Here is a 13,157-nt window from a genome sequence, read left to right on the forward strand (position 1 = left end):
TTTCATGACAAACAACTTAAGATTTTTGGATCTGCGTATAACAAAGCCCACCATGATTGGCTTCAGGAAAATGCTAATGAGTTGGCTCCAGGAGCTGGGAAGTCCAGGAGTGGATTCGGTTTCGAGCGGCGCATGGCGATGTACACTACACCATCATCACCTTCGTCATCATCATTAAGGCCACCATCTTGGCTCTGTTTCCTTCTGAGAAGTAATTTCATCCACAGACAGATGGACTTTCTCCAAACTCATGTTCCCCAGCTCAGGAACTTCAGGTGGGAGAGATCCTTCCCCAAGGCTGACTCTGGTCGACCTGCGGGAATCCTGAGTCCACCGAAGGGACCAATCGCTGTTGCCAAGAAGGGGATATCATAATGGGCTGGTGTGACCAATGCCCCATCCCTATGTCCAGGAAGAGGCCAAGGCTCTGTGACTGAAAGTCTCAACAGGCCGTGTAGAACAATCTAGATCCCAAGGAAAGGGAAATATAAAAAGAGAGTAAATGCATGAATTCATGACTATGTCACTAGTTATGCATTACTTTATTTAATCTTTACTATCATTAGCTTCATTTTTTAGAGGAACAGTCAAGCACAGAGAGGTTGAGCAAGAAGGCTACTTTTATGGGTAGAAGAAGAATCAATGAAACAAGATGGAATTGGGAGGGAGACAAGCCATAAGTGACTCTTAATCTCACAAAACAAACTGAGGGTTGCTGGGGGGAGGGGGGTTGGGAGAAAGGGGTGGGATTATGGACATTGGGGAGGGTATGTGCTTTGGTGAGTGCTGTGAAGTGTGTAAACCTGGTGATTCACAGACCTGTACCCCTGGGGATAAAAATATATGTTTATAAAAAATAAAAAAAATAAAAAGTTTCAAATGATGAAAAAGTTAAAAAAAAAAAAAAGAAGGCTACTTTTATCCATGATCGCTCCTGTCCTCACAGGTGCAGCAGAGCCCAAGTGGGAAGGGGAGAATCTAGGAGGAATGAGAAGTGGGAGAGAAGATGGCCGACTTTGCTTTGGGCCCTGCCTTCAGGGACCTATAGTTATTTCCAACAGGAAGATCCAAGCTTTCTCTGTGAGCAAGGAGCTCACCAGTAATTGTGCTCAAGGACTCTGTTGCACCCTCCTAGACCCCGGACCCCGACTAGGATCTGCCAGCTTGTTTTCTTCTCTGTGGGCCTGAGTCAGCTTTGCCCTGGGCTCAGGTTTGGGGCTGAGCTATGTTGCTTGTTGTCTGTGCATTTGTGCATTTGGGAATCTGCCCTCCTCAGGGCCCGTGTGCCACAGCCTAGACTCCCTGTTCCTGATGGAAATCCCCGACACCTCTCCCTGATCCAGCTCTGTGCCAGACAGCTCCCCTGACAGGCCACAGCCTCTCCCGTCTCCTGGAGCCTCTGTCTCATGCTGTTCCTCTCACCTACCTGGAACACACTTCCTTTGCCCTCTATCCGCTGACTCCTCAACATATGGAATTCAGCTCGGGTCACTTCCTTCAGGAAGTTCCTTTGACACGCCTGCTGCTCTTTTCCTGCCATCCGGGCCTCTTCCCTCTGCTTATTCTTAGCCTTGCACTAATCATGTTCTGATGAAATTCTTTTTACTGGTTTGTCTTCTTCACCAAACCCTCAGACCTCTCACGGTAAGAACTTCATTTCTGAATGTGCTCCATGACTGAGTGTTAAATTAACAGATGAATTGATAAAGGGCACTCCAGGGCCAGTGGCATTTGCTTTGCAGGTCTAGGGACTGACCGGGACGGCTTGGGGTGTGCCTGGGGGTAGAGACAGGTCAGGCACGCTGCCAGGATCTTCGAGTCTTTGTGTGGGCAAGCCTCTGATTTCAGGCAACCGAGGCAGATCTTCGGAGGCCCAGGTCTCTGCTGGCTTCTCTTTGCCCTAAAAAATAGATACAGTAACATTTAGTTCTTAGGCAAATTATTGAGTAAATCACAGACTTATGTGGAATGGCGGAGTCACGGACGCCGATGTCAAAGGGAGATTTTTTGATTATCTAAAACATTTCCTGGGGTGCCTGGGTGGCTCTGTTGGTTAAGCATCTGCCTTCAGCTCAGGGTGTCATCTCAGGGTCTTGGGATCAGGCCCTGCTAGGTGGGGAGCCTACTTCTCCCTTACCCTCTCCCTGCCCCCTGATGGTAGGCTCTCTTTGTCAAATAGACAAAATCTTCAAAAACAACAACAATAACAACAAAGTTTTCCTATACCCTGTTAGGCTAATTTTTGAGGCCTGCAAATTAAACAAAAAAAAAAAAAAAGAGAGAGAGAGAGAGAGAGAGAGATTTGATCACATCCAGACAGGAATTCACAGGAAAAAAATGACTCAAGGCAGTGGTTAGAATTTGGGATTCACACACCATGTTCCTAGGGGAATGGGAGAAGGGAGAAGGCACTTATGGGAAAACAAACGACTTTAAGGAAAGATAAAGGGGCCCTTAGGAGACAGAGGAAATGATAGTTTGTGACTTTGTCTGGTTAGGTGTGGTCATTCCATTCTCTACTCAGTCTTTCCTGGTTGCTTCCCAGAAGGGATTTAGGACAATGGAGTTCTTTGGGGAGGCTATGTATTCAAGCTGATACGTCATATTGGGAACTCAAATGCCTTCTGCCCCCAAATAATTTTGGTGCCACAGTAGCATATCTTTGACCTCGTCACTGAAAAGTCCCAGGATTATGGGGTGCCTCGCTGGCTTAGTCAGTAGAGGATGTGACTCTTGATCTCAGGTTGTAAGTGTAAGTCTCACATCAGGCATGGAGCTAGCTGAGAAAGAAAAAAAGGAAGAAAAGAAGGAAGGAAGGAAGGAAAAGAAAAGTCCAGGAGTTAGATACTGAATCAGTTAAAGCTGAATCCAGGGGCTCAACCCATTTTATCAACTCTTAGGTCTCCATCTCTCTCTCATATACATCAGTTAATTAATCTATTCCACTTTCCCTTTCTCCTCCTCGAATTCTCTCCCTCTCATTCCATGCTATCTTCTGTGATGGCTTCATTCTCAAGAAAGCTCCTCCAGTGGCATGGCCAGATGGTTTCTAGCACCTCCAGATGTGCACCAGACCAATTGTTGGCAATTCCTTTTTTCCCCAAGAGTTCCAGCAAAATACCTTGGATCGGATCTCATTGGATCCAGCAAGCAGAAAAATTAGCTGACGAGCCACTCCAGGCCTGGCACACGTGCCCACCACCGAGCCAGGTGGGTAAAAAGGCCAGGTCAGCCTCACCCAAACTGCATGGACTAAGAGTGGAGGAGGGGTGGTTTCTGGAAGGATGACGAGGGTGCTACTAATAGAAGGAGTGGAGTGGATTCCAGGCAAGGGAAAACCACAGATGTCCTTTATAGAGAGAGAAGTCTACAGTGAGAAAAGCTGAATCATAGTCGTGGAATCACAGACTTACAGAAGGTTGGAGCTAAAAAGCCCCATAAAAATGGTCTCATGAAGCCCTTTTTGTGACAGCTGCTTGTCTAGTACCCCAGGGAGTTCCGTGCTGTCTGTCGCTGGCTGATGCCTGTGTCCTGGCTGGCCTGGGGTATGGGGGAAGGGTCCCCCTGGTCTTCTCCCTCCCTCCTCACTGCTCTTCTGCTGGAAGATTCTGGGTCACAGCTGCCCACGAGGGCCCTTGTTCATGCTCCTTCCCGGTGAGCTCTGGACTCTGGCCATCTGCCAGCCTGGCAGTCAGCCACGCCGACCATGGACTATACACTCCCTCCTTGACACAGAGGCCCAGTGGGGAAGACATCCGGGGCTCCTCCGGAGCTAGAAGCCAGGCAGGAAGCAGGGAGCAGTACAGCCCGAGGCAGAGGCCTGGGTCCCTGCTGGGACCTAGGCTGCTGAGTCTCCCCCCACCTCCCTCCACCAGCCCCAGGAGCCAGAGCCCGCCACTTAAACCACAAACTGGAGCATCCTGTTCAGACGTGTTCAGACACTTCTGGGGCTTGGGGCCATTGTGCTTCTCCCCAGTGAGAGCTGAAAGCCAGAGGAAAAGACAGTTAACCCAAACAAAGCTCTACAGAGTGGAAAGGCCGGCCTTCCTCTCCCTCTCCCCCAACCCTCTGCTCAACCTGCAAAGGTTTGGAGGCTCAGCAGAGGCTGAACCGGATCTCAGGGAGATTTCTCTGTGGCTCCCGCCATCCTTCCTTCCTTCATGGCCTCCTTCCCGCTTCCCTTCCCCCTTCACTTCTCACATAGAATGTTCCAGCAAAAAGGGTGCTTTAAAAACACCAACTCCAGAGATTGCAGACTGGCGGCTCACAGTTCAGAACATGTTGTATTTGGCCCTCCCACTGTTTAAGAAAAATTTGAGCCAACATTTTGAAAATTGGGAGATTTTACATAAAAATTCACAGTCTAGCTTCTTGAGGAAGCTACGATCTGATAACACTGGGCCCGTGGGTCCACCTGGCCCCAGTTGGCAACGCTGAGGGTCAGCTGCTCCTGTGTATGGGGAGGGCCTACGGTCCCCTTTTGTCCTCTCCACCAAGACCAAGTGCCCGTTTCCATTTTCCTTCATGCTTGCCATTTTTGTTTTTATTCCTTTATTTTTATTTATTTTTTTTAAAGATTTACTTATTTATTTACTTGAGAGAGAGACAGGGAGAGAGAGCATGAGCGAGGAGAAGGTCAGAGGGAGAAGCAGACTCTCCGTGGAGCTGGGAGCCCGATGCGGGACTCGATCCCGGGATTCCGGGATCATGACCTGAGCCGAAGGCAGTCGTCCAACCAGCTGAGCCACCCAGGCATCCCTGTTTTTATTACTTTAGATCGCCTACATGGCACCATCAGAAATAGGAAATGAAGGGCTGACAGAGTGGCAGTCCTTCTGATTCAAGCAAATCAGAAGAGAAACGTTTCTATCATTAGCCTGGCCCCAGTGAGCATTTGGGTTTGCAACCCCAATCTCATGAACACCTGAATTTTGCCCAAAGACAAATCAGGGCTGAGAAACGTGCAGTCTAGTCTAGTGTCTTGGCCAAGGATGCATACCGAGCCAGTGGAAAGGTATCTGAACCCATATTTCTTGGATAGAGAGGGCTTTGGGTTCCCTCCATCCACACCTGCCCCTCAGCAGGGATGAGGACGTCCTTTCGGAAGCAACATCACCCTTGTCTGTGTGCCTCTGGCTTAAAGCGGGAGCCTTTGCTGAGGAGACCAGCCAAAGCAGGATGGGCCTGGGGCCCCTGCTGTCAGAAGCCTTCCAGGAAGGAGGGGTGAGGAGGGATGGACAGAGGGCTGTGGTGAAGAAGCTGCCTGGGAGCGGAGAGCCCACTTGTTGTTTTCTGAGGCTGCGGGCTCTGTGCAGTGGTCTCTGGGAGACAGACATCATCTCACAGACAGAAGTTTTTATTGAAGCTTGCCGTTCAAAGAAAGAGTTGCGGGGGGAGGGCCAGAAGGTCTCGCTCGTGGAGATGGCCAAGCAAGACCGAAGCCTACTGTAGGGATGTTGTAGGGAGATAAGAGGTAGAAAGTTTGGGTTGGGCTGAAGTTATTTTTTTGGAGGTTCTCTGAGAAGTTTGGAGGTTTGGGGAACCCCCTAAAATCACAAAGAGCTGTGTGTCTGACGATAGCATTTATGGCTCTTTTTCAGATTCCCAAAGGCTCGCATGAGTCAACAAATAGGTTATTGTGCAAATGGGCAGGTAGCTGGCCATGAGACGGGACAGAGCAACGTGAGAAGCACAAGTCTGCCTGTGCGTGGTCTGGGGTCTGCCGCTAACCGCCCCCCCCCCCCCGCGCCCCATTATTGGCCATCAGCAGCATCATGCCAGCGGCCCCCTCAGCTGACCTCTCTCTGCCTCTGTTTCTGCATTTGTAAGACAAGGAAAATAATGGCACCTACTTTGTAGTCTTATTGTAAAGGTTAAGTGAACTTACAACAGTAGTTGACACAGGATTAACTATTATTGTTGCTAATACTCCCTTCAACTCTGAGCTTCTACTGTAAACAGATAGATTCATGCCCCTTGAATATGTGCAAACCTGGCAAGGCTTAGTATGGTCTTTCGTTTTTGCAGAAGGTGAAGCTATGATCCTTAGGCAGGACTCTTTTTTTTTTTTTTTTTAAGATTTTATTTATTGATTTGAGAGAGAGAGCCCAGAGGGAGAGTGAGAGAGAGAAGCCGACTCCCTGCTGAGCAGAGAGCCTAATGTGGGGCTTGATCCCAGGACCCTGAGAAAGTTTTTTTTTTTTTTTTTTTTTTTTTTTTTAAGAGATCTTATTTATTTGACAGAGAGAGAGAGAAAGAGAGGGAACACAAGCAGGGGGAGTGGGAGAGGGAGAAGCAGGCTTCCTGCTGAGCAGGGAGCCTGATGCAGGGTACGATCCCAGGACCCTGGGATGATGGCTTGAGCCAAAGGCAGACCCTTAACCGACAGCACCACTCAGGTGCCTCTATTTATTTATTATTTTTTAAAGTGATCTTTTTACTACACGTGGGGCTCGACTACGACCCTGTCATGTGCTCCACCAACTGAGCCAGCCAGATCTCCCTGTTCAGAACTTTCTTAACATGACCTGAGTTCACACTAAGTTAAAGTTAGGTAAACTTCTTATGGTCTTAGTTTCTACAGCTATAAAATGGGAGTCAGGACAGCTCCGACTTCCTAGGGTTGCTTTAAAGATTCATAATTCATTCATAATTTATTTGAAGCATTCAACCCGTGTCTTGCACCTACGAGAAAGCGCTCAACAAAGGACAAGCCCTCCTTCTGGGTGAGGTGTTCTTTGTCAAGTTCCTATAGCCACAGGGGCCGGGTGTGCCGCACTGTACATACGAGTCCAGTCCTCACCCTGTAGGTTCCTGAAATTTCCTGTTTACTTATACAGGCTCCCCTCGTAGACCTAAGGCTCTTGGGGACAAGAAACAGCGGCCACCGCAGGAAGTGGAAAGAGAGCGAACCAAGAGCAGTGGGTTCCAGGCCAGGCTCTGGCATGAACTGGCACTCTCTCTGCTTTATCTCAACATCTCGTTTGTAAAAAAGTGTAGCTAAGAATTATTCAGCCATTCTCTTGTGCTGATCACTGCTTACAATGATTAAAGGAGACAATTTAGGTGATACAAACACATTTATTTAACACTTCATGAAGCAGGCAGTCTCTGTTCGCAAGGGCCTAGAGAATAGCAAAATGGGGCAGAAGGCAGGAAGCTTTTGCAGGGTAGAGAAGATGTGACAAGGAAGAGAAAAGTAGAAAATGCTTAAGGAACAGGAAATGAGTATAGAGCCCAGAGCTCCCTTGGCTTTCCGGGATTGGCTGCCCGGATAGACTGCATTTCGGGTCTGGCAAAGCATTTACACCAACACAAAAGCAGCCGCAATTTCCTCTCCGCTGACTTGGCCCTCCCACGCAGGAGTGGCTCCATGCTGGGCCTAGAAGCTGATTTCGACAGCACATTGTGCCGACCTTCACGTGACTGATCTCCCTGAACCACAGAATAACTTTGTAAAGTACCTAGTAGTATTCTCCGTCTATTGTGCAGATGGGGAAACTGAGGCTCAGAGGTTGACTCCAGAGCACACAGGAGATAAGGGTTGGGGCTAGTTTTGGACCCAGAGCCCATGTATTTCACTGTTTAACACAATGATTTCTAAAACCTCAATACGCCAACCCCATATGCAGCTCAGAGTCACATCCTAGAAACACCAATCTGACTCTGAGCCGTTTCATTCTCCCCACTCTAGCTTATCCACCTGACATCTCTCTTCTTCCTGCTTCTACCCTCAGTACTTCTAGGTTGCCTGGATACTGGGTTCCAGCAAAAGAGCTCCTGGTACCAAAAGCCCTCATTCTATTTTCTCTTCTTTTCTCGGCCCTGGAGATACGAACTACTCTTGGTCCACACAGCTAAATATATCTCCCTTAGGCTGATGGCTTCTCAAAAGCTACTGAAATAATTCACCTAAAGTGCCCATTTGTTGTGTGCTGATTTGAATAAATAAAGCTTGATCTCATCCCAGAGTGACTCTAGAGTGCCCTTTATTTCACAAATGTTTATTAAATGCCCTATGTGCTGGATACGGCCCTAGCCATGAGGCCAGAGTGAATGATTTTCTCTCTAGCAGAGGGAGGAGGAAGAATGAAACCAACAGGTACCTCCATAAGCAATTTCAAGTAAGGGTAAACACCGTGGAAGTGAGATCTGCAGTGAGTAGGTGTGGGGAGGGCTCTGTGAGGCAGTGTGGCTGCCCGCGGGTTTACACTCCAGCATGGCCAGCATTCCTCAGAAGACCTCCAGGAGGAAAGTATTACAACCTTTATTTTACCGAGGATGAATGAGACTTCCAGAACTTAAAACTTTGCCCGTGTTGCAAAGCTCAGAAGTAGCCAACTGGGATTCGAACCACCTCCCTTATGCTCCAAGTCCCATAACTTCCCTGGTGTTGTGTTCACTTTGCTCTAAAATGAGTGGGTTAGATGGGGCACCTGGATGGCTCAGTGCGTTAAAACCTCTGCCTTCAGCTCAGGTCATGATCCCAGGATCCTGGGATCGAGCCCCGTATCTACCTACTTGTGATCTCTGTCAAATAAATAAATAAAATCTTAAAAAAAAAAAAAAAGAAAGAAAGAAAGACTGGGTTAGAGTAAGATGACTTCTAAAGGTCTTTATTCTGAAGTCATATATATGGTTGTGGGGGTTGGGTACACCTGGGTGGCTCAGTTGGTTAAGTGTCTGACTCTTGATTTCAGCTCAGGTCTTGATCTCAGGGTTCTGAGTTCAAACCCCATGCTGGGCATAGAGCTTACTTAAAAGTAAATAAATAAAGTGAAATAAAATAAAATAAACAAAGGAGATCTGGTGGCAACTCATGCCCTAAGAGCAGGTGCTCTGGCTACTCTGTCTATGTGCGAGGAGTGAAACACGCTTTGTGGCAAGAAGGCTGGGATGTCCAGGCTTACTTATGTTCTCTCTGTGCACTGGGGTTTTGGAGAAAACATATCAGTGATTTAGCAGCTGCTGGAACAGGTCAGCAGTTAAGTTACCAGGGCAAATGCCTTCTACCCAGAAATTCCTGCCTTGTGAACACAAGTCTCAGACAGTCTCGGAAGGGCTCAGCTAGGCAGGCCACCAGAGCTCACGCTAAGGGTGTAGAACCTCTTTCTAGAGCTTTACAATATGGTGGTTTCAAGCTCACAGGAGCTGTAGTTTTGGCCTCCCCAACCTTCCCCATCCAACTCTATGGCAAAATCTCATTCCAGTGTCAGCTCGGCTGTGAAACGGTCCCTGTGCAGACCACAGGCAGGGTTGGCCAGTTTGCTTGCTCCCAATTCCCTAGCTCTGCTTCCTCCCTTTTTAAGAATACTTAAAGGGAAAAAGTGATGATAATGAATATCTATTATGCCCTTTCCTAAGAGGCCTTGTGATCTCATTTAATTTTTCTTTGTTGTGGTGGTGGTAGAATATATATAACATAAAAATTTACCATTGTAGCTATTTTTCTTTTTTACTGCTGAAAAAAATTTTTTTAACTTTTATTCAGGAATAATTAATGTACGGTGTTATACTAGTTTCAGGTATACAGTATAATGATTCAATAATTCTATAAATTACTCAGTGCTTATCATGATAAGTGTACTCTTCATCTCACTGCTCCCCCCACTTCCCCTCTGGAAACCACGAGTTTGTTCTCTGTAGTTAAAAGTCTGATTTTTTTTTTTTTTTTTTTTTTTGCTTGTATCCTTTTTTGTTTGGTTGGGGGTTTTTTTCTCCCTTTTTCCATTTTCTTGTGTTGTTTTGTTTTAGAGAGAGAGAGTGTGTGCGAGTGGGATCGGGAGGGGCAGAGGGCAAGGGAGAGAGAGATTCTTAAGCAGGCTCTACGCCCTGCACAGAGCCCATTGTGGGGCTCAATCTCACAACCCTGAGATCATGATCTGAGCCAAATTCAAGAGTCAGACAGTTAACTGACTGAGCCAGCCAGGTGCCCATTTGTTCATTTGTTTTTTCCCTAAATTCCACATATGAGTGAAATCATAAGGGATTTTTCTTTCTTTGACCGACTTATTTCACTTAGCATTACCCTCTAGATCCATCCACGTTGTTACAAATGGCAAGATCTCATTCTTTTTTGTGACTGAGTAATATTCCATCACACACACACACACACACACACACAAACATTCCAATATATATGTATACATATGTATACCACATTTTCTTTATCCATTCATCTACAGATGGACATTTGGGTTGCTTCCATATCTTGGCTATTATAAATAATGTTTCAGTAAACATAGGTGTGTATATTTCTTTTTGAATTAGTGTTTCCATTTTCTTTGGGCAAATACACAGCAGTGGAATTACTGGATCATATAGTAATTCTATTTTTAGTTTTTGAGGAACCTTCATCCTGTATTTACGGTGGCTGTGCCAATTTGCATTCCCACCAACAGTGCACACAAATTCCTTTTTCTCCACATCCTTGCCAACACTTATTACTTCTTGTGTTTTAGTTTTAGCCCTTCTGACAGGTGTGAAGTGATATCTCATTGTGGTTTTGATTTGCATTTCCCTAATGATGTGATGTTGAGCATCTTTTCATGTATCTGTTGGACGTCTGTATGTCTCCTTTGAAAAAAATGTCTACTCATGTCCTCTGCCCATTTTTTTTAAGTACACATATTTTTTAAAGATTTTTATTTATTTGACAGAGAGAGATCACAAATAGGCAGAGAGGCAGGCAGAGAGAGAGGAAGGGAAGCAGGCTCCCTGTTGAGCAGAGAGCCCGATGCGGGACTCGATTCCAGGACCCCGAGATCATGACCTGAGCCGAAGGCAGCAGCTTAACCCACTGAGCCACCCAGGCGCCCGTTCAGCCCATTTTTAATTGGATTATCTAGTTTTTAGTGTTGAGGTATATAAGAGTTCTTTATTTTGGATATTAGCCCTTATCAGATACATCATCTACAAATTTTTTTTTTCCATTCAGCAGATTGTCTTCCATTTTAACTATTTTTTTTAAGTGTCCAATTCAGTAGCATTAGGTACATTCACAGCCAGCCCCTAGTAAATATCATTCTACAGTCTGTCTCTGAATTGGCCTGTTCTGGGCAGCTCATGGAAGTAGAACACAAAATATTGTCCTTTTGTGTCTGGCTTATTTTACTTGGCATGATGTTCTCAAGTTTCATTAATGTCATAGCACGTACAAAAACATCATCCCTTTACAAGGTTGAATAATATTCTGTCATATGGATATGTTACATTTTGTGTATCCATTCATTGGTTAGTAGACATTTGGAACGCTTCCACCTCTTTGCTCCTGTGAATCGTGCTGCTATGACATGAGTGTCCAAACAGCTGTTTGGTTCTGTGCCTTCGATTCGTTTGGGTATATACCCAGAAATAGAATTACTGGAAGATAGCAGTATCATCTGCATTTTACAGATGGGCAAACCAAGGCTCAAAATAATCAGTTTTCCCAAGGCCAGGAAGTGGGTGAAAAGCAATGTTATCCTTGCTTTCTGGGAGCTTTCTCCCCAATCTAGTGGGGGGAGAAGAAAGACATTAAGCAGCTAATCACACAAAATGTTACTCAGTCACAACTGTGACAAGTGCTGGGTCTTCTCTTGTACTACCACAGTTGGTCACCAAGCCCCTCATCGCTCCACAGTTCTCAGGTCCTCCTTCTTTGCTGCTCTCTGTGGCTGCTAAAATCAACAGCCTCCCCAGCAGTCGCCCAGCTTCCATGCACCTCCAGCCCATTTTCCTACCCAGCAGCTAGATGCCTTGCTAACGCGCCAGGCTAAGCCTGCCATTGAATCCGTTAAGATCCTTCAGTGTCTTCCTGAGGTCCTCCAAAAGGGCTTGTCATTCCTACGTGTTCCTGCTTACCTTCCCCTCTCTGTGACAGTAGGACTGAAGGTCAGGATGCACAGATCTCCAATGCAGCTCCAACCCAAGGCTTCTCCACTTTGAAACTACAGACATTTGTGGTAGGAGCATTATGTAGAGGCCTGTCCCGTCCCTTGTAGGATGTTGAGCAGCATCCCTAGTCTCTCCTCACTAGATGCCTGTAGCACCTTCTTCCCCCAACTGTGACAACCAAAAATGTCTCCAGACATTGCCAAAGGTCCCCTAGGACACAAGATCACCATACACCTATCCACTGTGGTTGTAGAAGCTTTCACCCACCTAGCAAACTCATACACACTCTTCAAGTGTCTCTCCTGGATGCTCCCATTCAGCTGTATCTTGTGTTTGCCCTGCCTCTTCCCCACTGCCAGACTCTGAACATCCTGAGAGCAAGGACCGTGTCTAATTCACCTTGGTGTCCCCAGCACCTGGCTCAGTAACTGGCTCTATCCGTACTGGGCCCAGGAAAATTTGTTGGATGGAAGGATGCATACATGAAGTACAAACTGTCCATCTCTCCAGAACAGCAGTGACTTCCTTTTGAGGAGAACTATCCATCTCTAGGTCTCTAATTGCTCCAGGAGAGCTTGCACCTGGGCAGATATTTCTGTTAACATCCACATTAGACATCTCTTGTCATACCTTGCCATCACTAACTATTGACAGATGGCTTGCTAAGGAAAACAAAGGTGTTTGGGGGATGCCCTAACTTTTGAAGTTGTGAACAAAAGGACAGCATGAGTCGTGGATGCAGGGCAGTGCTGCCCAATAGAACTTTCCATGATAATGCAACTCTTCTAGTAACCCATGGTCTTAGATGTTGAGCACTTGAAATGTGGCTTTTGAGCACTTGAAATGTGGCAAGTGCAAATGAAGAATAAAATTCTTTATCTTATTTAACTTTGAATAATTTAATTCTTAAATCTGTACAGGTCGGGGCGCCTGGGTGGCTCAGTGGGTTAAAGCCTCTGCCTTTGGCTCGGGTCATGATCCCAGAGTCCTGGGACTGAGGCCCGCCTTGGGCTCTCTGCTCAGCAGGGAGTCTGATTCCCCCCTCTCTCTCTGCCTGCCCTTCTGCCTGCTTGTTGTCTCTCTCTGTCAAATAAATAAATAAAATATTTTTTAAAACAATAATAATAAATAAATAAATCTGTACAGGTCTAGAGCATTGGTTTCAGAGTCAAGGTGCTTGGATTCTAGTCCCGCCTCTGACTTTAACTCATCAGTGTGGCTTTGGACAAGGAAGGGCTTTTCCTTCTCTGAGCCTCAGTTTCCCAATTTGTAAAATGAAGGAA

General features: G+C 46.4%; 1 long non-coding RNA gene across 2 annotated transcripts in view; it reads left to right on the plus strand.

Annotated features, from left to right (window-relative positions):
* Window positions 1-1,558: 1,558 nt before the first annotated feature.
* LOC309860903 overlaps window positions 1,559-13,157 on the plus strand; it is a 30,513-nt gene continuing 18,914 nt past the window's right edge. Inside the window, exons 1-3 of one of the 2 annotated variants that reach the window (XR_014309697.1) lie at window positions 1,559-1,644; window positions 3,018-3,210; window positions 6,840-7,966. This is a non-coding gene — a long non-coding RNA (uncharacterized lncRNA). Of the gene's footprint in view, window positions 1,645-3,017; window positions 3,211-6,839; window positions 7,967-13,157 lie in introns of those variants that run through there. The other variant, XR_014309696.1, reaches the window with a different exon arrangement.

This window comes from Mustela nivalis (genome assembly GCF_964662115.1).
Source record: "Mustela nivalis genome assembly, chromosome: 3".
NCBI classification, from domain to species: Eukaryota; Metazoa; Chordata; class Mammalia; order Carnivora; family Mustelidae; genus Mustela; species Mustela nivalis.